This window comes from Apteryx rowi, unplaced genomic scaffold (genome assembly GCF_003343035.1).
Source record: "Apteryx rowi isolate R43461 unplaced genomic scaffold, aptRow1 scaffold_0, whole genome shotgun sequence".
Taxonomy (NCBI): Eukaryota; Metazoa; Chordata; class Aves; order Apterygiformes; family Apterygidae; genus Apteryx; species Apteryx rowi.
Window position 1 is genome coordinate 1598589 of NW_020447195.1, and position 24401 is coordinate 1622989.

The window sequence follows — 24401 nt, forward strand, 5'->3', positions numbered from 1 at the left end:
GTCAGGGTTTTTTCTTTCCTTTTTTTTTTTTTTTTTTAAGAGACGCTTCCTGCTTTATCAGCTTATCCAGTGAACACTGTTTTAAATCTCTTTCCTTTAGTCAGTCAGCATCTCCTTCCTCTTTAACCTGTTAAGAAAAAAAAAATCTGATTTTTGCCTTTAAATGGTTTATCTAAAAGTTATTACAGAAAATGCTAGGTTGGATTCTATCCAGAATAACAAGACAAAATTGAAGCAAATTTGGAAGCGTGACAGTCAGTAATGTCTAGCTCTGTAGTGTCTGTAACACCGTTAAAACAGATGCTTTAAAAAAGAAGCTTAATCCATCATCGCTATTGTAAAATAAATATTTTGTAGTAAAATATCTTCTACTTACAGTGAACTGCTGCACATGAAATAAAGGTGCATGTGTTCTACATAAAAAATATAGGGTAGCTTCATAGTAACAAGTAAACCTCAGCATTAAAGTCTGGGTTTAGAGGAAACTGACAAAACTGGGTTGTGTTTTTTAACTAGACAGTGCATGATAATACATAGTGATTGTATTCACTGTTAAGTGTCATTGTAATAGGCTGTTTCTGTATTACTCTGGTTTTGAATCTCATTCAACTCTGTTACTACAACTAACGTTTTTGGTTTTTTATATAGCAGTTAATACCAGTGGATTTGCTGCTGTGAAATGAAGCTAGAGGTTGGGGGGTGAGGAAGGGAAGTGATGGCAGACAGAATAAACCCAACATTCAGGCTTGCTTTAAATACCTTGCTTGGTAACAAAGTGCTGCTTCCAGGCTGCTTTTATCTTGGCATGCGAGTTGTGATTTTTTTTTTTTTTCCTTTTTAATTCTTCATTCGTAACCTCTGTTCATTCTGGGTTTTGATTCATTAACTTGGAAGTTTAGACTGTCTGCCTTTTTTTTTTTTTTTTTTTTTGCATGGTATCACTCAGACTCTAATGTGTAGTTGAGATAAAATGCAGAGTAGGAAGGAGAAGGAAATTTCGTCTACAATAAAATGTTATCTTTTGATCGTGTGCTTTTTTCATTAATACTGGACAAGAAATCACAGCCAAAGCCTTCAAGATGAATTTCTATACTACAGTTCCTTAGAATAGATTTTATTTTTTTAAAGAACTCTGAAAAAGAAGGGGTTTCTTCGTCATATTTGTGTGTAAAATGAAGCCTCCATTGATAGCATGTAAAATGATATTGGACACTACAGTCTGACACTGGAGGTTGCTTCAACTCCTGCATTTAAATGAGCCTCCCTCGAAGATGTGATCTTGAATGGCTGTATGATACAGGATATTCTGCATTATGTTAATGCAAGCTGTTTGATTATGAGTATTTAGAAATATCTTAAATGTTATTGTAATTATTTGTTTTTATGCTGAAAAATGGAGGTGAGGGGGAGAAGACAAATAATATTTTTCTTTTTATGCTAAGGATATGAGAGGATGGAGAAGAATACCTAAACCTGAATGCTGGGGCAGGTGCCTGTTCGCTTTTTTTGTATGTGTAAATCTGTTGACACTTTTAAATGCAGCATATTAAGGAAGAGGCATTTGTGAAAGAATTTAACCGCAACTGATTAAATCTGCTGTGGAATATATTTCCACTCTGATTTTAATATGTTGCGTTTAGTTTAGTGAAGGTACATCAGATCCTTTTTCACTCAGTGTAAATGGGAGGTATACTTCAGAAAGACCCCATTACTTTAAAAAATACTTTTAATGGGCAATTTTTATTTTTTAATTGATAGTTATCAATAGGCTGATTGTCTTTGAAGCAGAACAAAATTAACTTGGCTCCAAACTGAGTCTCACGAGGAATTTCGAGTCTTTCATATGAATTATGTGGAATTACTGTTTGAGGCTTTATGCTTCTAGATGTACATACATGTTTTTCTTCATGTTGTCTAGAGCCAGCCCTGTTTCTGACATTGTACAGGTTTAAAATAAAAAGGGGGGGGCAGCAGTTGCTTAAGACAACATGCTATTTAAATGAGAGGGAAGAAAGGGCAATGGGGCCACCAGAGGTTTTACTGCCCATTTTGCTTATAACCTGGAAAGTCAGGCTTGCTGCTGCTGAAGAACAGCTTAGGGTATGTTGAAAGACACCTACTTCTGAGATTGAAAAGGGTTTTCCTGCAGCGGTGGTCACTGCTTTTGAATAGACAAGAGGAATGGAGGTGGTGAGGCCAGCTCTGCAGTTACCTATCTAACTTTGTCTTCTCCTTCCCTGTGTTTTCTTTTTTTATCCCCTCCCACACTTGTCTCCTTCACAGTTAAATGTGAGCCAGCTCTGATCAGGTACGCTTAAACTGTTTGTTAAACATTCTTTGTTAGGTTATGCATCATTACCTTCTTGGAAATCTTACTTTAAAGACTTTTTTACCATCAACTTATGTTCTTCTTTGAAAGCTATAAGCATGGATTGTGCCATGACTTCAAGCCTAAGACCACTAGAACTGTGTTTTGTGAACAAGACTGTTCTAGAAACATTAAACTGTAAAAGTTGTCTAGAAAATGTAGTGATCATTAGGTCACGGCAAGCAATTTTTTCATCCAAGTTGTTGCACATGTGGCTAAACTACACAGCAGTCTTGCCCTGATTCATCAGATGCACCTGAAAATGTGGGAGGGGAGAGAAGAAGAAGACCACAGAACAATACCACTGTATTATATTGCTAGCCACAATGACTAGCACCTGCATTTGTGCAAAGTGAATGAGAGTCTTTTTGTCATAAAGCCTATTTTCTTTACTGTTTCCACACTTCTGCGCATGTCTGGATGTATCAGATCCACGGAATGAGATAATCTAGTACCACAGGTATATCCAGAAAGCCTTTTAGTGGCATGTTTTTGAGGTTTGTATGTGCAGTTGCATGGAATATTGTGTGTATGACTCTCAGGATTTTTTTTTTCTTCTAGTTGTCTGCTGCATGGAAGAGAGAAAATTAGTTGTCTGCTTTTTCAAAAGCAGTACTGAAATGGTTTGCATGGCTAAAAATGTTATCAAGATAATACCTTTCACCTGTCTCTTGTGTAGTTGTAGACTAACAGTATTTTTCCTTGGCAGTGGTGGAAGGGGGACTGAGTGATAAGGAGAAGCAGAAGTACCTTGCATCTCCCTGGTCTCAGGGACTGTAAGACTATTTAATGCATGGATGGAACTTGCTCATCAGGGTCAGCTGTGTTTGCCTAAAATCTCCACAGGACTATATAGCTGTATGTGTGTGCTCTTTTTCATGAACTTTTTAGGTGAAATGAAATAGAACTGGATACAGCGGCTTTTGTTGTGGTTCCAATAGCTTTTTGTCAGCAAACTCAAACGGTAAAAATGAAATGTTGTTGCGTATTTTATCATTAGGCCCCTTAAATATGTTTTTGAATGGTACTACAAATATTGAAGTATTAAGTATAGACACTGTTCCCTCCAACACTTCCCTTCAACAAACCCAATTTTCATATGCTTTCTAATGGAAATGCTTTCTGTTTTAAGTTCTTATTCAGCCTAGGTTTTACTATGCTTAGAAATGCATGCAGAAGAGCAGTTAGTGAGTGTGGGAAGGGGAAAAATAAAATGATTCTCAGGAAACCCACCTAGACTAGGAAAATGAAGCAAGTCAACAACTACTGGCTAAGACTATTTGCCTGTTGCCCTTGTTGAAGAAAACAGTTGGCAGATTTGGTGTTTGCCTGCCACTTTCAGTATATCATTATAGAAGATAATTCATTATAGAAGATAGTTCATTTGATGTTAAACTTTTCTTTTCAAATGCTGGTGTTTCTCTGGGTCATGTGCATAACAAAACTGTAATGCATTAAATTTTTTGCAGGGGGAACTGTAACAAAACTTAATCCATATCTTGCACCCCTTCCACGTGTCCTGATCACCTATTTGTTTAACTTTGTAGTTGATCACAAACTAGACAAGACTTTAGTAGTGTCATGCTGTGTCTAGGGAAGCATTCATCTCTTCCTGTTACTGAGCCAAGTTGCAGGTACAGTGGTGATGATACTGTGCAGTGCTGTATTAAATGAGTGTTTCCTTGGAGGTAAGAAGAGATTGCCTTTAGCCAACCATAGATGTCAAATGTCTTTCCTTTTCTATATTCATTAATGGGTAATTTTAAACTTTAAAAGAAAAAAACTTTTACTTCCAGACCATATAGTATACTTTTATAAACAAATTTAATGGTATGGAATGCTGTTTTTTCTCCCTAATGAAGAGGGAGAATAGGAGCTTTAAGGCAAAGGATCTGTCATAATGCTTAACGTGAGACTCTTTAATTACAGTAATTATTAGTGGCTTTGCTTCACATGGAAAGCTTTATATTAAATACATTGGCTGTATCATAACTTTAGTTTAATGCTTTCAGGTAGTGTATTAAAATGCAAACTGTGCTGCCCCTTCTCGGCTTTCATAATGTTAATAATATGACATTAAATCCCTGAGGAGTTGGAGTTTTAAAAAAAAAAAGAGGGGTGGTAGGTGGGGGCTGGATTCTTGAACCTTTAAAACATGCCTTTTCTTTATGAGCTACAGGATCCTTGAGACTTGTTAGCCAAGGCTGTGGAAACTAAATCTCAGTGTCCGCTGCCTGTCAGAGAGGGCTACAGTATTTAACTGGGTTGACGTAGGCTATGTGAATGCTCTGGTCAAGATGTTCCTGTGCCCTAAAAGTTAAGGTTTGTCATTTTTGCAGTGCATCCAAGCATAGGAATCATGCAAGGTGATAACTTGGATAAAAGTTTGATTCAGATGCATCCTGAGCTATGAATCAACTTTGGTCAGAGGGAATGCTGCTTGCACTAGTGAAATAAGCCCTAAGCCAACTTGACGACTCTGTCAAATGAGGATTAAAAACATTCAATATGTAAATGCAGCCAAAATGGGGGAAGAACTGTATTTGTGGGGAGGGAATGCTTGTCTTGCATCCATGGAAAGCAGAGTAGAAAGCTCTTGCAAGGGAAGGTTTAACACATTTTGAGGAGGTAAATCAATAGTATGACCAAAGAATTTGTTTGCAGTAGTAGAATCTCTAGCATGTAGTGCTGAAACTTTATTGCATGGGGCATGGTAAAACCTTTTGAACTTCCTGCTGTTTGAGCTTTGAGATTAGTTGGGGAATGACTGGTTAGTGCAACTAAGGTATTATCCTGCTTTGCTGTACTAGTGTTTGGAATTATGAGTTGTAGCTCTGAATGTTAATAAATGTCTTTAGATCCTTGCATATCGTCACATAAATCTGATATGACTTAGGCATGTTCTTGTTGCAGTGTGTGAACTTTACATAAATCATATCTTTACATGGGTTTGGTATTCTGGCAACTCTCTTTTATAGAGACCTCTTGTCAGACTACTTTCTAGTATAGCAAACACTTCAAAGATATGGCAACCTCAAACTAAATCTTCCGTAGAATAAGAAAGGCTTCCTCCTTGTCATTGCATCATGGAGCTGTTGACTTTTGCTGTTGCTTTGAAGGGTTTCTTTCTATATGCCTTTTGAAAAAAAAACATGTAGAGTAGACCACAGGTTAATCTTTTTACTAGTATTGTGCTTTGAGGGTATATGTTTTTCAGGTTGATGTGAGATGTAACCATGAGCTTCTTTCCTGAAGCTTATCTTCTCCCAGAGTGCAATTAAAGACTCCTTAGTCTTCAGAGTTTCTTTAGAAAGTGGAGAGGCATGGGAACATTATTTAGTTGGTCTACTGGATACTTCATCAAATTGATATGTTTCTCATTTTGTAAACTCTAAATTATTGCCTCTTAAGTACTACTACCTGTTTGTCCTACCTTCTGTTTTAGCTTGTTCTCTTGATTAGGCAGAAACCACTGCATAACTTCTACCCCTCTGCCCAGTCTGGAAGAAATTCATGCGGGGTAAAACTAGGAATGTAAAAATGACTTCCAACCCTCCTAAAGCTTTTTGAAGATGAAGGAGTTCATCTAAATGAAAACTCTCTTTATCTTAGCAACTCAGCTTTCCTTTCTTCTTGTAAATTAGCTGCTTGTCCAAATTCTAGAATTTTTCTTCACTAACAGGGCTTACTATTTTGATACCTCTCAGTCACTTAGAGTGATACATATATGTGAAGGGCAAAGGAAGTGATTATGAAGTGTAGGGTATTGTCTACTGGTAAACAGTACTCTCAAAACTTAGCTTGCTGAAACCTTTATTTTGAAACATGTACCAGTTAGGAGGTCTTAAGAAATTGTCTGGTTTGACTAGAAACCTTAACTTTCACAACTTCTCTGACAAATTTAAGAATTGACTTATATATTTTTTAAAAGCTGTAACCTGCAGGTAACACTCGCGGTTGTCTTCCTCAAAGACTAGCAGATGATGCAGTATTGTAATCTGATAGCAACAGGTTGCATGGTTAAATCAAGCAGACTGTTTCTTATCCTGTGCTCTTCTGAACTGGACAAGTTGGGCATCTTCTTTTTGTAAGAGTTTGCACTTCTGTAGTAGGTAAATATCCATCCTTTTGATGCTGGTGAGCCACCATTTGTGTTGTCCTTGCATTAGCCATTGTAAGTGCTTGTAGCCTTCTTAAAAGCCATTTTGGAGGCTCTTTAATAAAAACTTAGAACAAGAGGATGATCTCGGGAAGGAATCTGAAAATAGTTGAAGTGTTTTTGATGGTTCACTAAGCCAAAGAATGACTTAGCAATGGAAGCTTACAAGTAGTGATGTAGGGTTTTTTCCATTTTGCTCATCTGAAAGCATCTCTTTTCCTTTCTTTTTTTCTCTTTTTTTCTCTCCTCTCCTCTAAGCAGGAGGCAGTCTGTCACTGCTCTGAGCTCTAACTAGATCATAAGGTAAGAAGTGCTGTCGCATAGTGAGACTGAGCAGCTGTTTGTCCCTCACATTGGCAAATGAGTAATAAGCTCTAAGGGAGTTGCTTTACCATTTGCTTGAAATGATTCATGGGTGAAATGTAACTTTAGAAATCTTATGTGAGGGCAAAATCTGCCTGATACGAACAGGCTTCTTTCTTGACTTGCATAAGGAATAATTAAGTTTTTTCTTTTAGACCTCTTATTATTATTTTTCTTACTTAAAAGCATTGTCAAATATTGCTGTAAGTCTAGAGAGGACCTTAACACTGCATGGGTTTTATGCTCTGTTTTTTGCTATTAGCCAAATATTGAGTGCGCTTAACTGTTTACATATAGATAATAGTGTGAAGTCTAATGCAACTTCCAGTGCTGACTCAGCACGAAAAGCTTGGCGACAAGTTGGCTTATGAACTTGCTCAAAGTACATCGCTCGACTCTTGTTTAACTCTTATATGACTGACCATGGCAATTGTAAATGTCTTTCAAATGTTTTCTGATTTAGTTAACGTGAATCTGAGGAAATTATTTGTCAGGGAAGTCTCTAATAAAATTCAGTAAGATGTAGGTATGCATGGTAGAAACTGTGTGCGCCTAAGAACTTGAGACCGTATAACAATGTGGTTGTGGTGTTCTACATATTTTCTCTATGGTTACTTTATGTCTAATATCAGAATGCCCTGCCTCACTGTTTGAAACATCCCAAAGTGATAGAACAGGTAATAGAGCAATGGGTAAGGGGAAAAAATGCTTTTGGTGCTGTACCTAATGGTAGAAGAGTTAAGCAGAAGGCAGAAGAAAATTCAACAGTTCAGTTGCCCCCCAAAAACTAAAGTGACACATGTATTCTCTACTCCAGTACTTTGAGTAAACTTTTCCTTACTGGTTCAGAGTAATCAGTCTAGAGAACTGCTTAGTATTCTTTTTGCACCAGTCTGAAGAACTAAAACCTAAAGCAAAGATAGCATTTCCCTAGTTTTGTCTTGTACTCTAATTGCACTGATCATCCTATGGAGTGTATTAGCATCTTATCGCTGTTGTTCTTGTCAAATATTTGATGGGTGTTTCCATCAAATTCTCTGTAGGCTAGTGAGTCCCCAGAATAGGGAAACTTCTGTGCTGTATGCTTCTGGCAACTAGTATGTGTGTGAGTGGGTTGCAGCTAATAGGATCTACTTGGACAAACTTTTCTGAAACGTCTTTGTGGACAACTGTTGGGAGTGTACGTGTGTGCATGCACACACAACCTTACTTTGTATAAGCTCTGGATTTCTTGTTTCTTGGAAGTTTATAAACAAGGAAGTAACAGTTAAAATCGTTTCTCTTATTCACAGTGGTGTCTTTAAATTGATTATCGATTCTTCTAGTGGCTTGCATCTTAAGGGGATGATCTCAAAAAATTGCTACATCTTTTTGCCAGTGACTTAGATTTTTTTTTTTTTTCCCCAGACCTTTTCTCCTCCTCTGTAATTCCCTCCCCCCAGCCCCAAAGCTGTACTAAAGAGGGTGGTCAAAAACAGGGAATTATGGCTCCTCTGCCTTTTGTGTTCTTTCCATCTTTGCTGGAATGGACTAAAGTAGAGATAGCAGCATCTTTTGCGACAGTACTATCTCCCCCTGCCTTCCACACCCTTTCTGGATGCCTTTTAACATTCAGAATTGGGATGTCTGGCTCAATGGAGAGACCTCAGCATGTGGCCTACTAGAGGACTATGTTCTAAGTAACACTGTTAGGTATGTATGGATTTTTTAAATCATTTTAGCCAGTACATATAAAATACCATTTGCTCGGCTCAGTTATAACTATTAAGTATTATAAGAGAGGATCCTTACAGTTAACTAAAGAAGGCAGTTTAAAAATATTTGCTCAGAGTCATACTCTGCTGTATCTTTCATTTCAACATAATTGTGTAGTAGCCTTTTAAACAAGAAAACGTAAAAGAACAAATGGATTGAAGACATTTAAAAGGTATCTTATTTTGGTCGCTTACTTGTTTAATGGCATGTGTTGTCATATGCATTATCCTCTCATTTTGTAAACTGTGTGCATATTTAGAAGTTTTAGTTTCCCATTAAAGGCAACATAATCCATGAATGCTTTATCTGCAAATTGTTCTCTTGATTAAATACAACAGCAGCAGCACCTTTGTTGACTTTGAATGTCCATTTGACACACACGTGCCTGTGCACACACACCTGCAGGAGGAAGGCTTTTATTTTGATCCATGTAGAGAAAACTGAGAAAAGAAAACATCTGCACTGACTGGAATGGCTTTTGGAGATGGTTTGTATTGCACTTGTTGGGGTTTTTTTGTTGAAACTCCTCAGTCTCTGGTTAATGCATGTTTCTAGCTCATAAATAAGACTTGTAGAGGTGAGGCATAGAACCAGTGCTTGCAAATTTGCTAGACTTGTATTGGCGGGGTTAATGATTATAAAAAGTAGTAGTGGCAAGGAGCAGAACCCAGTGAGATGCAAAATGAGTGAAGATTTGAGGAAAATTCAAGCGGCCTTCATTTGATTGTGTCATCCACTCTGTAATTTGCACTTGAGCAGAAAATACAAGGTGGATTTCCTTAACTGCTTCATCTCTTCCCTTTAGCCATGCTATCTTTTTAGAGGTGATTTGAGGTCCAGCTACAGATTAATACATAGTATGGTAATATTTCAGATTAGCCAAGCAATACTTCTGGTATCTGAATGATGGTGCTTTTTTTAATCTTAGCACCGCTGTACTGTGTCAGTGAAACTTTTGCTTAAACTAAGGATTCTGTCTAGGCAGAAGGCTAAGGTTGTTTGGGCTATGCATTTGAGAAAGCTTTCAAAAAGAACTTTTAAAGCAGTGGAAATTTCCAGGCTTCACCAAAAAAAAAAAAAAAGAGAGAGACATATGAAGTCCTGGTCTAATAACTGCTTTGCAAGAAGAGAGAAATATGAAAAGGAACCGCAGACGTTCTGGATGTCAGCCTGTGAAATTTTCCACTATTTCCTTTAATAACATGCAGGCATGCTTATATTGCTGGAATTTCAGTTAGAAGTCTTATTCTGACTGAAGCTCCAAGCCACTTGGTGAGCAAATGCTCCCTGTAAATGAGTTGTTAGGAAAAAAAATTCTCATTTGTATGAACTTCTATAAACCAATTGCTGAATATAAACTATTATATTAATCTTGCCTCCCATTTCTGGTGTTACAGTTTGCATTAACTGTTGCTTTTACTAGTGTATAAGATGATCACGCCAAGTGACAATCCATCTTGTTTCTTTCTTCTGATAATCTAGACTAATATTTCCAAGATGTGCTACTAAACTAGAAATCTTAATTTTCATTTTTATATACTAATCAAAGATAGACATTAGAAAACACATCCTGTACTAATCATATTCTTCTGTAAATTAACTAACTTTAAAACATACTTAATAGTTATTTATGAAATCATTGCTGTTTCAAATACACTGGTGAAAATAAAACTGAAGGGCTCTACCAGTTCAGCCTCATTTGTGTACCTTGAAGCTGTTTTCTGCTGAATTCCTCGTTTACTATGAGGCTCTCTGACCTTTCTTCAAGATCTAGAGGACTCTGTACTTTGAATGTCTTTGTCTTTCTGTCAGTACAGATTTTCATTGTTGACTTGTGCTTTTTTGGGTCAAAGCCTAAAGAATCCTTTACATTAAGTTTTCCTGCTTTGCTGAAATGCTGGGGTGGGAGCTCAGGTGATACCTTGTGCAAAAGCAAGCAACATCACAACAAACCAACTCCCTTCCAGTATTAGTTGAAAAATATAGTGACGGAGTCCTCTAAATGCATTCCTGTGGAACGCCGTCTTCCGGAGGCCGTACAATGCACTTCCCCAGCAGCTCATGCCAAGTCAGGGCTGTTGTGCTTCCTCCCTTTTACCTCCCTTCCCATTGCTCTGGAACTGGTGCTCCTACAGTCAGCAAACTGATTCACTTTAAAACTGACCTAGCCAAAACAAAACAAAACCACCCGGACAACTTCTTGCCAAGTCAGCTTACCACCTGGTTGCACAAACACCAACATTAGTGCGGGGGGAGCACACTGGAGCATCCACAGTTTATAAAAGTTTAAGCTGCATGAAACTCTCGCAAAACTCTGTTTCTGAAATAAGCATGTTATGGAAGAGAGCCTCAAGCAGTACCTGGGCACAGCAGAAATTCAGCCCCTTTTGTCTGCCCTGGGACTCGAAACCTAGAAGAGGTGATGGAGTTAACAATTATGTATTATTACTGGTAGTTCCTTATCTGTTGAATCTGCATTGGAAAATTAACTTCATTCAAGTCAATAGGGAGTAAGTAGATGTATTTAGTACTGTTCTGAAAACTGGTATTAAGAAATCAGCAAGCATTTAATAGGAATTTGTTACTAGTGTGATTCATAGGTATTGCTGAGCAGAATAACCTACTGAAAGGGGTAAGTACAGCAATAATGCTAATTCAGGCTGGAATTAAGCTATCAAATAGATGGCTTCTGTAGAGGCTCAGAAAATCAGCAACCTGATGGCACTGGATCTAGTGTTGAAACATTTTTTTTTTTTTTTTAGCAGGACTGTGGGAATAGAGTATCTGTTGCTTTTTGTTTTGAAAGAACTCCTTGTTTCTTGTTTTTCTCCTATGCTATTGTAATTAGACAGTGGTCTTTCATAGGCTACTGCCTATGGACTTCATGGTTTCTAGGTTGAGGTTAAGGACTAAGAACAGAATAAAGATCCCAAGTATTTGGTGATACGTGTTTCTAAATGAACTTGCAGAGTAGGCTGATATACTCTGCAGCGTGTATAGTATTTAACTTCTAAGTGGAACTATCACTTAAGCCCTAGCTTTCACTTCCACAACATCAAGATTAAAACTTTTTTGCCTGAAGACTTTTATGGAGACAAAAACAAAAAAGGCAGGGCAGGATGACAGTACAGAACAACTCTTGTATACATCTGTGTCTTATTTTATACCAAGAGTGCCTTTCATGTCTAGAACTAGATTGCTTCCAAAGTTAACCTGTACAGCTAGGCCAAAATAAACAGCCACATGCAAAGCTGAAGACAAATTACTGTACTCTGATAAAGTATGTTTACCCTAGGAAGCTATTGCTAAATAGAAACATATTCAATGTTTATATGAACACTTGTTCAGAAGGACATCTGCCAATGCCTGTACACAGATTGATAGGACACATGTCAATTTAGTATATAGCCATCTTGCCTACACCTTCACAGACGCGATAAGAAGTGGGAAGAATGGCACATAATAGTAACTGACAAGATCATCAATCTCAAATAGTACTTTTTTGAGCCAAGATGGCAGTTTCCAGACCTCTAAAAGCAACACAGCTGAACCCTTTTGATTGGTGTTAAGTAATTGCACTACAACAGACAGTTGCCAAGATAATGATGATTTCTTGGATTTAGGCCCTCGTTGAATGTCCGCTTAGTATTGTCTGGAAACTTTTTACTTGTTTGCTGTCTACCTGGTCTTTTTTTCAGGTGCATGTTAATTTTTACTAGGCCTTTTATGACAAAATATGTATTTCTTTAGCTTTGTTAATTTTCTTTAATGCTGCAGTACCATACGAGATAAGGTGGTAATACAATGTGTGACATTCCTGATGAAGTTATTAACTTGTGTAGAGACAACCTAATATTGATATCCTCTATTTTATGCTTTCTTTGAATTATGTTTATATATGTAGCAGACTTAACTTCCTTGCAGGGAATTCAACAACTCTGCTGCTCATGTAAAACCAGACCTCTCTGTTATCACTGTTCTCTTTTGAGTTACTGCATTGTCTGCTCTTCTTGCATCGATGGCTGACATCACTCAAATTTCAGTGACTGGAAACCTCAGGTCTTAAGCTCAGCTAACCAAAACCACCACTCAATTTGGTAGAAATACATGGCCAGCTAGAAGGGGGATCTTATTAGTGCCCACAATGTGAGAGAGGCTGTAGTGTGAGCTTGTACCTTGTTGGTTATAACATTCAGAGAGATGCTGTGAATTCCTTCACTCTAGGAAAAGCCTCAGTCAAGTGCATGACTTCTCTATATCAGCGCCTGCATAAAAAGTATCCTGCAGATACAAATTTTAGAGGTTGCTGAGATCACCTAAAGCAGGAGAATATCAAAAAGGAAGGTGAAAGTATGTGTAAGTAGTTAAAATTAAGTGGTGTGAAGCTCATCTTATGGGGGGAAGGGTGTGCTTTTATCCTTTCTGTAGCATTTGTTTAAATAAGTGGTATGTTTTGAAAGGAGCACTTCAGGTAAAGAAACGTGTTCTATTAAATGTGTGATAAGCTATTATTTTTTGGGTAATGAAACCAAGAAATCTATGCAAATGAGTTTGAGGGGAGTGATAAAAGGACAATGAAGTATGGGCAATCTTATTCTGAGTGGCTGTAACTTAAATTTGATATGTTTAAAGGAGCTGCTTTATGCTTTTTTGAAAAGAAAGTGAGGTTAGAGACAACTCGTATAGTTGCTGGTTTCTCTGCTTGCACAGCATTCTGAACTTACCCTTTCTTATACTCAAAGCCTCCATAACTGTGCATGCTATGTAAAAGATGATAGTGTTCTTCCTGAATTTCCCCTGTAAGCTTGCCTAAATGCAAGCTTCATCATTAACTTATCAATTAGTAAAGTGTGCAGTTTGAATGGAGACCTAGCATGTGGACTAAATATTAGACTTTCTCTTGCATGTTAAACTATTGGTGTTAGAATGTACAAAGTAACTTTTTTCCAAACTCAGAGTAAATGCCTTATCTTTTTACGTATCTTTTAAGATCCAAAACATACAAACCTATAAATTACCTTTACCCTGCTAACGCTTTTTTAAAAACTCTGCAGGTTACGTTACCTACTGGGGTTTTATCACAGGTAGTATTTTAGGCTCTGTGGATGTCTCTTTCCACCTTTTTCTTCTTCTTCTCCTAAGCAAAGATCAAGAGAGACACAAAAGCTAACTGTAGCCTTCAGCCCAGCTCCTGTGAGTTACAGCTGACAGGTGGAGGGGGTCCTCAGTCGGCTTTCAGGGCAGGTAATAGACTGGCTGAATTGACTGTGGGCCAAACTCTTTAGACTGGAGTGTTCAAAGGCTTGTTTGAAAGTGTGTGTCTTTGCTTCTAACTGGAATTAACTCTTAGTTGATGCACCAATTCACACTGGTGTGGAGACTCAACACATGTTGTCCTTTATCATATGGGCAACCTTTTGAGGTGAGCTGACTTTTTCTGAGGCAAAGCAGTCCTAACTCTTGTTTTTAATTAGAATACACAAATGTTTTACCTATACTAGAATCTCTTGGACATCAAAACTATGAAACTTATCTGACTGGTCCTTCTAGCCTCAATTTGAGAAAAAGGTGAATCTTGCAACTGCAGTTTAGTTTTAAAGTAAACCTTTAATGTCCTAGGTTGTTATAATTGTCAAATCTGTTCATTAATCCTTTGTCTCTTAAACAGAAATGGTTCTGCTGAACATTTAACCCGCACTCTTCAATTCCAGAGATTTCATTTATTCACACTTCAGTAGTCATTCACCTTTTCTTCCTCTCCCAGATCTCACAAGAGCTGATAGCATCCTATGTAGAGAAAAACACTTTCAGGCTTTGGCTATTCCAGTTAGTGCTAAGTTCTTCTGAAACTTTATTCAAGCAGCTGAGGTTGCACAGTTGAAAGTCATCTGACATGCAAAAATAATCCGTTGTGCTCCCATTTTGCATAAGTTTGACATAGTAAGGCTCCAGAAAGTTTATTTGTATCAGAGAATTTGAGAAAAGACAACAAACTTTCTCAAAACCACATGATATTGCAAGGCTGCTTCAGCAGACTCATTTCTTGGAGCAAGGACTGCTCTCTGGATTAACACACTTTGCATAGCTTAAACTTTCAGTATTGTGTGTGTGTGGGGGGGGGTTGTTTGTTTGTTTGTCTTTAGCATAGTATAGTTAAGCCTTACACTGTGTGGACTCTTATAACCTTGGCCACTTGTATTCGCACTGAAGTATCAGATGTCTACCACAGCATAAGAGATTTTCAGAATGACTCTAAAAAAATCTAGTAACTTCCTCCTTAAATATTGAGGCACTAATACAGGATAGATGTACTTATTATAGATCTGTTGTACCAGATTGGTGGTGTCAGCTGAGGATGTACCACATTTGTGGTGGTGTTACTATGGCAACTGCCTTCTAAGAGCTGTCTCAAGGTCACTCCTCAGTTGTAGCCTGGAGTGCTTGCTTCTTAAGCAAAATATCCACACCAAACAGCTAATTCGGAAAATGAGCACTTTGCTTTGAAAAAGCAACAATAGGGATGCAAAGCAGTATTTTATTTCTGGGTTGAGGGAAAGGAGATTCTATTTAATTGCTTTCTGTATATTCATCCAGCAGCTATTTGAGGATTCTCAGAATCATGGGGGGATTTTTGATGAAATGTAATCCATAAATAATCTAGTATTAATGACATGTAAAAACTGTTTGTCTTTAAAAAATGCACCCCTGCCTTTCCCCCCCCCCCCAAAAAAAAAAACACTTGAGTTTTAACCTGTGGAGGCTGAAGGTCTTAAAAATTAGTGACCAAGCCTGAARCTTAAGGTACCAAAACAACTGCCTACACTGATGAAAATTTAGACAAGATGGTGAAAACTGTAATGCAGAGCTGAGAATTCAGTACTTAAGGTCTTCTTGTATGAGACATCCAGATGCATCCTTGCATCTAAATCATTGTGGATGCGGTTAGAGAATGTCAAACACTCTAGCAGTGTTTTCAGTCTAACGCACACTGATTCGGAGACAAGGCTAGAGAAAGAATTGTTCATGAAGTTAATCTTACATCTGAGGTTTTAAGAGATTATAATGTAGGACATGTATATAACATTAGACTAAAACTTGATTTGAATGAAAAAGTGCTATTTCCTTGTTTCAGATGGTTAACTGACTAGTAAAATGCTACCATATTTTAGCTGTTCTTTTTCCTTTTTGGATTTAAACTCAGTTTTCTTGTTTTGCCTCATTCTTTGGACCAAAATAGCTGTTTGATAGCAACATAAGCTGCCATTGGACTCAGCAGTTGATATTATGGCTACCCGTGCTTCTTTTGTAAAGTGGTTAAGCTTTTTTTTCTTGAATTTATACCCATCTGTTATGTCCCTGCACTCTTTTAGCTCTTCTCTCTTCCTAGCGCCCATTCTCATAATGCAGTCAGACAGCAGTTTAATCCTTTCTTTTGCCTTTTAGACTGATCAGAGCCTGTTCTTCTGACTTCCTGTCAAGAACATGTACTAGCTGCGCGCTCGCTCTTGCACACTTGCTCTCAATTGCTCGCACTCTGTATATATTTTTAATTTGAGATTAGTTTCTAGCTTCAGAGGATTTTGTTATTTCCTAAGAGCATGATGTTTCTATCTTGTGCTAAGGAATATCTTTCTAGAGCTGCTCCTGGAATTGTGTCTGTAAACACCACTGGAGCTGGAGACCAGGAGTCACTTCCTAGAACCTGCTCTAGAACTGGATCTGAGCTGGATCTAGTGCCATTCACTAGAACTAGGTCTAGAGCTGTCTATTGTTATTAAACATAACCAATTAAGTCTCGTATTCAAGACCTTTAAGAATCTGAATTACTTGTTTGGAATTTTTATACAAGTAGGTTTACTAGCTGTGGTCCTCAGAACCCAAGTAACCATCCATAGAGTACTGCTTGAACTACACAGAAATGGCAGGTGAGTTAGTACTTCTGTTGCTAGATTAGTAGGATATACCTGTATCGAAGGAGGGAATGAAAACACTTAAAAAGCTAAGGATATAAAGCTAATAGTCCAAACAGTCTCTCTCAACCCTCAATAAAACATGCCTAAACACTAGTAAGAGGAAAAGTTGTGCATTCCGACCATTTTTTTTTCTGTTGAAAGAGGGATATCCATTATCTCTACCTTAAAGTTGGCCTTCAAAAAGTGTTCACACAAATGTCTAGACTTCTTTCTCCAAAGCAAGCTGTCTATTCGACATTACCACATATTACAGAATGAAAATGCTAGTGTATCCATTGCTATAGTGTGAGGCCATAGCAAGAGAAGAATAACTTTCACCTGTGCCACAGAACAGAGGTTTTCAGGATGTGATATACAAGTCACTTCCACATGATATGAAGCGGCAGCATATACAAGCACTTCCTGGTCTGCAGAGTAAGCAGTTTTTCACAGGCAGCTTAGAAATTGCACAAAGGAAAGCATTTCCTGACAGATACTTGTGTGAGGCACAAGGCTGACACCTACATCACTAACTACTTGAGACATGCTTCCCGCTTGAGAACCATGGAAGGTACAGTCTTGTCACCCAAAGCTGTCAGTGCAACCCTACAGCTATGCCGCCATAGGATGGTTACCTTGTTGCTTTGTTTTTTTAGCCTGTGTTGAGCTCCAGGATAAGTTTATCCAGGTGTTAAACTGAACTCTTGCTGAATTCCACATCTTGGCTACACTGCTGATAGAAAGCAACTTCAAAGCTGTTTTAGGCATAATTATACAGATTTAATTACAAAAAAACATTGTAGAGCAGATATCTTCAGTATCTGCTTAAGAGAAAAACCAAATTTATATTTTTTATGTGCACTCAAGAGGGTTTCACAAAGTCAGTAGGTTAGACTTGTGGGTCAGCCTTCCACCTCCATTTCCTATATTATTGCTGTTTAAGAATCCTGCAAGAGTTCCTGGGAGGAAGAGTCTGATCTTCCACCGCTGTTACATATTTCTTGGAGATGCAAGTAGCTGATATCTTTTGACAAAGGCAGATAAGCTAAGATGCCCAACAGTGGCAATCTTTTATTCCAAGTATGCATACTGACATTGGGCAGAATAGGCCCAGAAATTTAGCTACACTAATTGTCTCAGTCATTTGAGAAGGGTTTTTTTGTTTGGTTGCTGTTTTTTGCAGTAGCAAAGCTGTTTCAATTTTCTAATGTAATACTTTAAACAAAAGGTTGTATACTTTCCTGTAGTCATACTCCCTTGAAAGTTTCTTCTATTATGGAGCCTTCCTATTTAGTAATTCCAATCCAGTCTAGACTTGTTTTTTTCTGGAATAATAAAAAAAAACCTTGCAAATCTTCCAGGCTTTTTTCCCCTCCCCAAATAAAGTTAGCAAGGAGATTCACTAACATCGCATGCCCATTTTGGGATTGGGGGCAGGGGACTTTAATGTACTCTGTTACTGTAAAAACAACAACCAAAAAAAAAAAAAAAACCCCAACAAAAAAGTCACTGCGAGTTTGTTACTGTGCATGAAATGGAACGTTTCTCTTCTATAGCTATGCTGGCTCCATAGGATCAACAGCGGAGTAAAATAAGTAACCAACAGCCCTGTAGTTTAGCCAAATCATTTAGGACTAGGGTTATCGGTTGTGGGGGGAAGGCGATGAAGGGGGGGACCCACAACAGAATGCCACAACGATCTCCACAACGTAAAAGAGGCTTGTTCTAACTCGCCTAGGGTATTAAGGTAGCATTTCTAGAATTTTCAGCCAAAATTACAGGCCCCACCCCCAAACCAAGGATTGAAGCAACTGCTCTGGCTTTGCTCTGTACCCGTGCATAGAAAGCCCCATGCATTTCAGTAGCGCATTCAAGAACATGGAAAAGAGGAGGGGAGAGCACAGTTAAGTAACTACTTAAGGTCTTAATATAAGACCAGCCATCATCAGTTTTTCTACCTAGTTTTTAGCTGATACTTTATAGTGGAGGAACTTGCATTAAGATTTGTTATGTAAAACTGTATTGTAAATATGTTTTGCAGAACAGATGAAGTGGCTTTTGCAATCAAAACTTTATTACCTTTCATGAGAGTTTTTTTTTTTTTTTTTTTGCCCAAGTTTGGAAGACTATAAGGTGTAAAGCTCTTCCCACACACCTAAATCAACTTTAATTTCTTTCTCTCTCATCAGCTATCTTACAAATTCTTTCATTGTTCTAACTGCAAGAATTTCTTCATGATATCTGCTAGAATGGGATCTACTACTTTGCTTGAATATGCTTTGCTCCATGCAGCTGCTTGCTGTCTTAGAACATAGAAATAGAAGGATAAAGCACAGAACAAGAGTCAAAGCAAAGAATATGTAAGTGGTTAAATAATTTTGGACAAGAAGAAAATACAGCTTCTAGAATTAAGGTGTCTTGCCTTTTTTCCAGTTGGGATAACTTGCATACCTTGGTTTTGCTGCCATGTACCCAGATGTGACTAAATTGTCTTCAGGCAAAAGTTCCCTGCAGCATTATTCTACTGCTTTATCTACAAAGATATTACTGTCATGTTAGAAACATTAATTTCTGTATCAGTTACAGCTTACCACTATAGAGCAGAAACTGCCGATCTCAAAACTAGCAGAAGTTAGCTTAACCCTCTCAGAGAAAATAAATTATGCTTATGTGCTAATAAAATAACTTGGAGAAGATCAGTTGACTGTTTTGCTAGCAGTCACCTGAAAGCTTTCAACATCTGGCATAAGCATATACATGTGGCATGGTCTCTGCTAGTGCTAACACTGTCCCTAGGAGAAAGGGGTAGTTCTTATCTTGTAGACTTCAGTCAGGCATGACGCCAATAGTACCATACTAGAAAAAAGTGTGAAATTAAGGAACTGGCCAAAGCAAAGCAAAGGCAGAACTGGAAGTAGTAGCTATCATAGAAGTGGTCAAGACCTGGAATGAGCATGTTCCAAATTTTCATTACCTCCCTTAGCCAAAGTCTAGGTTTGGCTCTAGACATAGTTCTGGTTTTGGCTTGAGGAATTAATCTAGAATTGGCCCCAAGACATATTCCAGAAGCATCTGTAAAAAAGGATTCCTGGAAGCAGCATCAGCTGGATGGCTAGAAAATGATTCTAGGCGAGTCTAGGTGTGGCTCTAGATCTGAGTCAGGAGACAATAGCTAAGAAACAAGTTCTTAGTGCTCAAATCCCATCATAAGTTTGCTCTGTTTTTACTGTGATTGTTACAAGCCCTTCTGGAGCTTGGCCCTTTGCTCTGAGGACTTCAGCTTTCTGTTGGTAACTAAGCAGGTGTTGGCTTTTGTTAGCAGACCTCTGAGGTCTGATTTTTTGCTTGTCATGCATGTAAATTTTTGAATGGGGTCTGGACTCCAAGGTATATATCATGTGATGTAGACACTTGTACATACAGGAGTGTTAAAAACCAACTTATGTTATCTCCTAAAGATAACCAGATGCTCACACCTCTTCCCTGTTTTTTAACATCCTTGAAATGTAGAAGTGTCTTAAAGGACAGGCTTGTTTTCACAGGCTTTGTCTTTCTCTCATATCGTTATGTAAACTCTTTCCTAATAAGTCAATTATGAGATTGTCTGAGCTGGTCTGGCCTTGTGAAATGTTTTAAGGATCTTTTACAGGTCTACAACAGTGCCCTAAATTTCACCATTTAAAAGTTATATTAATCAAGTTGTTCCATTACTGTCAAACTATATGAATGTGCAGATTTCTTCTCCCCATGAGCTAGAGCAAAGGAGATGTCCAGAGTTCATTTTTGAAGTTTTGAAATGAAGCCTATATTTGTGAAGGGCCCAATGATTACAAAAAATAATGGCAAATAATTAATTACTACTTTCTAAAGCAATACATAAGTCCTGATTTGGTATACTGTGACAGTGGGAGATTGTGTAATTTGGTTAGGTCTGAGTAAATTAATTATTTCTTTGGCTAAAGATTCCTTTGGTAAATACATTAAAAAAAAAAAAAAAGTTTCTGCCTCAGACCAACTTGTTAGCTGCTCCTGATCACTTCTCAAATATTAAGTTACTGCTAATGAGAAGGGACTTGACTAAAGTTAAAAATAGAGCATGTTGAACTTGACATGAACCTTCATATCTTTTCCAGCTTTTAAAAGGATTTTATTGCAAATTGTATATTGTTTAGTTTGTTTCTCACTGATTCAAAATACTGAAATGAACTATGTTATGAAATTGAGCTGCTGTGGTTGTGTTGTTTTCATTTTGGATATCTTATCTAAATATGTTACCTTACAAATTTGATGCAGTGTTCGAGCTTGGAGATGAGATTTTTAATTCTTACCGACACTTACTTCTGAAGGCAGAAGTAAGCATATTGTGGAAGACACAAGACACAACTGAAGTGTGTTTGTGTTCAACACGTGGAAGAAACTTGCTTTGTTTACCTGGGCTTTGGATAAAGTCAGTGTGGCAGATCAGGTATTTTCACTATATGGAGGTTTTTTTACTACAGTCTTAAAGATGTTTCCAGTGTTCTTGAATTTGATCTTTACAAGGATCCTTCTTTATTCTGTTTAATGTAAATTAATTTATTGACTTAACTGCCAAGTTTACTAGTTACTGAGTAGAAATGATACACTGACCTTGACTGAAACACTTCCACGAAGTTTGTCGCATGAAGCTTTGGTAAAACTCTTAAGGAAAATAACCACTTATGTAATACTTGTAGCTCTGGGAGAAGCGGCTAGTAGTGGCTTGCTTACCTCTGATCTCTCTTTTCTTCTCCCCATTCTCTAAGGATGGTGCTTGATTTGACAGCTACACCTAATCGTGGGTTATTGTCAGATTTGTCATAGCAGCCTAGAACACAGGAGTTAAAGGAGCTCTCTTTTCTGGGTGAGTGTCTGTATGTATCCCTAGCTCTTGATTTAGGAGACCTTACCTCAGTGGTATCTGTAGGGCTGTGTTTGTGTGCTGCTCTTTTTTGAGGTATGCATGTGGCCTGAATGGGTAGAATGGGCTCCGAATCTGCAATTCTTGTTTGCTTCAGCTGGAAATTTACAGTACCTCTTAAAGCAGTGGCCTTGACACCTTTTGGCTTGGTGTGGGTTTTGTTTCTGACCCTTTTAGGAGCAAAGAACCCTCCCAACCTTTTGTCGTGAGAATCTCTCCAGCTGTCGCTCTTCTTGACTAACCTTTTCTCCCCTTCCTCTGTGTGGTTCCCTTTCTAGACAAATGCACCATCTATGTCCTCTGCTGCTAATGTGAACAGTGGTTTTGATTAGATATAAATCTTAACTGATTCGTGAGGTCATTTTTGAGCTTTGGTGCATATGGTAAACTGGGTAAGAGGTACTTCCCTATGTAGTGGAATTACATACTTGTCCAGCTTTCCCGTAATCCCCCTTACTGTTGCACAGTGGATGAGAGCAACAGGGGATGCTCTCAGGTAAGTCTGGAGATGTGATGCTTTCAAGTTGCTGTTCATCAAGCTCTGATACAAGTCTTTTAGGGGGACACTTACTAGTTGATGGGGTTTCAATGGTGTTTGGTAATAGCTGATGACACAGGTGAAGCTGTAGATTGAGTGCTATTAGCAGTCCTGTTATTCTGCGTGTGACAAAACACATAGTAAAGGACCTCTTATTTGAGGCTGAAGGTAACAAAACCCTCCATGTTTTTAAGGACTTTTAGTGCAGTATTGTTCTCTTTGTGTTAGTATTAGGAAGTAGAGAGTCAGTTTTCTTGGTTGTTCCAAATACAAATGTCTCACTGCTTTGACCTCTCTCATTTTCAGAGAAGTACAGGGCATCAAGGTAGCAGCATGATCACAGCTGCACTGAGCAAATCAAGATCCCATGCATTTTTTTCAACCCTCTAATCCTCTCTTGTTTTGGGGCAGGATTGGTCAGATGCTAGTCAGTCAGCAACCAAATCGTGTCCAAAGAGGTGGTGCTAGCTCTGACTTGAGGGGTAGCTCTGGAAGCTGTTCTGGGCTTCTGTTCTGTGACTCTACAAAATTACTCCACACTCCCTTCTGGAAGTGGCTCTAAGGGTGGTTTTACTGCCTGACCTATGGCAGGCTCTGGATCCAGTTGTAAAGGTGACTTTAGAAACAACCTGAGGAGTAGCTTGGTGGCTGGCTTTGGAAGTTGGCTCTAGATCCACCTCTGCATGTAGCTCAAGATATATCTAGATTCAGCTCATGGCCTGCATGCATGTGTCTAAATTTATCTAGCTAGTTCTAGAGCAAAAAGGCAAGAAGTCTTGAGAGACTGGCTAAGAAACCCGGTGTTAGCGCTCTAATCACATCAGAAGTTTGCAACAATTTCATTTACAAAATCTTTGCTGCCTTCAGCCCATCTTCCTTTCTTATTTCCTCAAGAGCTCTCTGTATAATAGCTTAATCTCCACAGCTTGCAGGTGTAGCCTCAGGCTTAACCCGAGACATATGGTAACCTCAGATCATGAGGAGAATCATTAACTGTTGCAGTGGTGGCATACTCTTATCTGTGATCTTTATGCTTAGTGATGTATGTAAGGGAGAAAACAATAGATTCCTGTCCAGTTTTCTTCCACACTGAATAAAAAAATTCTTAATTATAGATTATTCTGTGAAAATGACAGATCAGTGTTTAGTAGTGTTGAATGTTCTGGATTATTAGCAAAGAAACAGAATACAAAATTGAAAATTCTGTATCATTATACATTCATGTTATGCCTTCCTCTTATATAATAAGTAATTGTGGCCTATGCCATATCAGAAAGAGTATAGTGGACTTAAAAGAAAAGTGCAGAGAAAGGTAACAAAGATCAAAGCGGTGGAACAATTTCTGTATGAGAGAAAATAAACCAGTGCTCTTCTACCGTCTTTTTTGGCTTCAGAGGACCAGACAGATCTATATGAAATAATCATAAGTGTCATGGAAAATCAACAGGAAGAAAGTATTTTGCTCTTCAGTCATTTCATTTATTTCCCTCCTGTTCTTTATTATCAGATGGTAAAGTTAAAAATAAAATGGTATTTTTTCAGGGTGTAGAGCTCAACTACAGACCTTACTGCTACAGCCATATTGTAGATACTAATTTTCATGGGCTCAGAAAGTATTTTATATAGTCTTATAGAAGAGAAGTCCAACTACTGGGAAACTCGGTCCTTCTGAACTAGGAAATGCCTGAGCTGTAGCCTGTGAAGTTTAAGAGTATGCTGGAAGAGAATCATACCTGTCCCTTGTTCTTTCTAGGCATTCCTACTGGCTTTCGTTGGAGAGTGAATACTGGGCTAGGTAAGTCTTCTGTTTGACTTAATTGTCCAGGACTACTTTGATTTATAAGATGTGATCCAGAGAAAATTGATTTTTTTCAGGGGTTGGGAGAAGGGAGGAAATAGTTATCTTTATTTTACTAAGGGAATTGAATTTTCTTATGTTGTATATTAGTATTGTATATAGTCTGCTCTGCTCTACCTCCCCAAATTTGAGGAAATCCATGGTATGACTTGACTTCAGTATGTATGATAATATCTAATGCTAATAGGCTTTTGGAGGTACTTGGGCCTTTAAAGGATGTTACTTTTAAAAGTTGTGGGATGGAGTGATAGCATCTTTCTGTGTATATATTTACCTTTAGTTCTTAATCCTCCATACCGCTGATACTTGAGTTTTCCTATTCCTGAAGTAACCAATGAACAGTCCTTTTGAAACAGTAGTAATGAAACAGAATTTCTTAATTGAAGCTGTTTAGGGCCCAGAGTGGATATGACGCTAATCATCAGTTTTTAGTACTGATTTTTGCCATAACTTGGGGGGTAACCAAAAT

General features: G+C 38.0%; 1 protein-coding gene across 17 annotated transcripts in view; it reads left to right on the plus strand.

Moving 5' to 3' along the window:
• NCOA3 (nuclear receptor coactivator 3) overlaps nucleotides 1–24401 on the plus strand; it is a 99287-nt gene that overhangs the window by 1121 nt on the left and 73765 nt on the right. For 13 of the 17 annotated variants that reach the window (XM_026069243.1, XM_026077463.1, XM_026070917.1 and 10 more), the window contains exon 2: nucleotides 23828–23869. The exons of 2 other annotated variants lie outside the window; for them this stretch is intronic. The gene's annotated coding sequence lies outside the window, so the exon portion shown is untranslated. Of the gene's footprint in view, nucleotides 1–21381; nucleotides 21480–23827; nucleotides 23870–24401 lie in introns of all 17 variants that reach the window. 2 more of the 17 variants (XM_026071729.1, XM_026073359.1) reach the window with 1 other exon arrangement.